Source organism: Myotis daubentonii, chromosome 2 (genome assembly GCF_963259705.1).
Source record: "Myotis daubentonii chromosome 2, mMyoDau2.1, whole genome shotgun sequence".
In the NCBI taxonomy this organism is placed as follows: domain Eukaryota; kingdom Metazoa; phylum Chordata; class Mammalia; order Chiroptera; family Vespertilionidae; genus Myotis; species Myotis daubentonii.
The window spans coordinates 41,036,447-41,039,436 of NC_081841.1; the positions used below are offsets into that span (position 1 = coordinate 41,036,447).

General features: G+C 40.1%; 1 pseudogene; it reads right to left on the reverse strand.

The window, feature by feature from the left end:
• Positions 1-281: 281 nt before the first annotated feature.
• On the reverse strand, positions 282-602 carry LOC132226086 (cytochrome c oxidase subunit 6A1, mitochondrial-like; annotated as a pseudogene).
• Positions 603-2,990: the final 2,388 nt, after the last annotated feature.

Sequence of the window (2,990 nt, forward strand, 5' to 3'; positions counted from 1 at the left end):
TTGGAAGACCAATAGTTCATTGTTCCCACATAGTACTAATTGTCCAGACACTTGCTGTTGCCCAGACAATGGCTGTTGTCTTTTTTTTATGTCCAATCTAAGTTATTTATTTGAGCCATCTCCTTCCATAAGCAAAGAGATGGAAGAATAGTATATTCTAGTCATCATATGATATTAGGAAAGAAGGTCAGCTTAAGATCCCATACACTTTTGTGGTCTGCATGCAGAATAATGGTCCAAACCCGACTGTGGTCCCCATTGGGTAGTGGTCCAGGTTCTCTTTATTTATCTTCATAGCTGATTAGAAGTGCATTCATATGAGGATTATGGAATAGAATATGGTTACCGGCTCTCCAGGGAAAGGACTTGGGCCTGATGCAGAGATGGGGATAGGCAATGATCTCGGCCTCTTATTCATGGTGCCATGTCAGAAAGACATTCAGCATGCTCACTCCCACCCCCAGGAGTGCAATGGAAGTGAGGGCCTTCCATATGCAAGCTGAACCCTCCTCGTCATGGGCACCAATGGACATAGGCCAAGCCAGCTGTGGCTGAAACTGATATATCAGCCCAGAAACCCGGGACTCAGCCACCACTGCCATTTTTGACCTGCTATCGTCCTTTGATGAGCTGACATTGTCCAGTTTGGTAGTTTCTTCCATTTTTTATTGGCTCCCTGATGCTGAGGATATAAGCCAGTTGTCATTTATTGCCATGCCATTCTTCTGCTGGATTTTTCTTTACACCTTTCTGCTTCACTCATTTACCTTAACTGCCTGAACATTAGAGTTTGTGACCCCATTTTACTCCTGTGGTTAGTTTTGACTAGCTGATTAACTATTACTCATAAGGTATTCTCTATAATATGTCATGTATGTCTTTATATTTGTCGCATAAATGCCAGTTATTTAGTCTTCTCTGATTTCTGCTATGAAGTCTATTTTCTGAGTCCGTAATTATTGGTTCTATTAAATTAGTGAGTTGTAAGAAAGGTCAAGGGGAAGAGGAACTAAGAGGGAAAATCATTGTATAAGATATCAATATATATAATGTCTTCATTTTCTTCTTAATTATATCAGATAGGCTTTAATTAGGAGATAGTCATGTTATTTAAAGAGAGGAAATTTAATAAAAAGGATTGTTAATAAAGTATTAGAGAATTACAAAGGCAAAGAGTGAGCACTAAAATATGAAAATAGCAGCTGCACAAAGTAGTTAATTTCTCTTATGACAGAGAGAAAAAGTAAGGGGGTGGAATTATTTGAAATCATTAGTACTTAGATACTTAGAAGAAAGTCTCTGAAACCCAGACCTCAGAAAAGGAGATACTCCCCCGCTGGTGCTGGTTTCTCTGAGTTAAGAGGACAATGTACCATGGAGCTAGAACCAGACCTTTCAAGAGGGATACCAGCTCTTTGATTGGAGAGTCATAAATTAAGTTGCAAGCATTGAAAAAACTGCATACTAAATACAGCAGGTGCCAATGGAACAACAGATACTGCCAAATGAAAAAAACAACAACAAACTTTTCGAAGGAATTCTTACCATTTGCAACAGCATGGATGGAACTGGAGAGCATTATGCTAAGTGAAATAGGCCAGTCAATGAAAGAAAAATACCACATGATCTCACTCATTTATGGATAATAAAGACCATTATAAACTGATGAACAAAAATAGATACAGAGGCAGAGCAGCATCGAACAGACTGTCAAACTACAGCAGGGAGAGTTGGGGCGGGGGGGGGGGGGCGGTTAAGAGATCAACCGGACTTGCATGCATGCATATAAGCATAACCAATGGACACAAGGCACTGGGGTTGGGGGGGGGTGTACAGAGGAGTCCGGGGGAAGGTCAAGGGGCAAAAAATAAAAAAGGAGACATATGTAATACTCTTTGTAATACCTTAAGCAATAAAACAAAATAAAAAAAAAAACTTTTCTAGGATGACACTAACAATATCAGAAAGCCAAACAGAAAAATCAAAGACTGATGTCTGGCCCCTCTTCTGGCCTCTCAGTCTTCTAATACACAGCCAGCTGGAAAAAGAGAAATGTGGCAGGCAGAGAGCCAGCAAGAAGTAGAGTACAGAAAGGTAGACTTGGAGTGGAAAGATAATAGTAACTAATATACTAGTAAATCTTTTTTCCTCACAAACAACAGTAGCAACAACAACGAGTAACAGCAAAACCACAAATTGTCATCTGTGCTGTCCCCCTCAACTGCAGGAGTAGTGTCCTTGATCTTTGCTCAAAATTGTAATAATCATGACAGACCAAAGCACATGGCTGAGTAGTTTATTTCCTAGGCTGCAAGAGGCCAAGTACATAAATGAATTAGTTATGGTAAACACAGTGCAGTTTAAACAAATTCCTCTTCAGAATATAGAAGCTTAACATGATAGAAGCTAATTTTCTCTGCTGGGGATATTTCCAGTTGTTTTGGTTCAGAGAGTTGCTCTGCTCCAAATAGTAATTCACAGATTCAGGTGCCTTTCTCCTTCTTGTGCACCATCCTTTATATTTTCTTGCCATCCTGACTAAAGCTGGGTTGTGGGCTCATCCACCATCTAGCTCAGGAAAAAGAATTGCAGCCAGGTCAGTGTGACCTATGAACCAGGAGATCACTGTTCAATTCCAGGTCAGGGCACATGCCCAAGTTGTGGGCTCAATCCCCAATAGGGGGCGTACAGGAGGCAGTCCAATGATTCTCTCTCATCATTGATGTTTCTGTGTATCTCTCCATTCCTCTTTGCAAACAATAAAAATATATATTTTTAAAAAAATTGCAGGCAACCATCACTAATAAGCTAGTGAAGAAGATTTACACAGGCCATTCAACTCATATACTATTGGGAAAAAACTTAGTTAAGTGACTTGAAATAGCTGAGTGGCTGGAAATGTAACCTGGTCAGCTAAATATCCATGGAGAGGGGAAAGGATAGGGTGGACAACTTGCAGTTTGACAAGTACAGGTAGATAATAGACACAT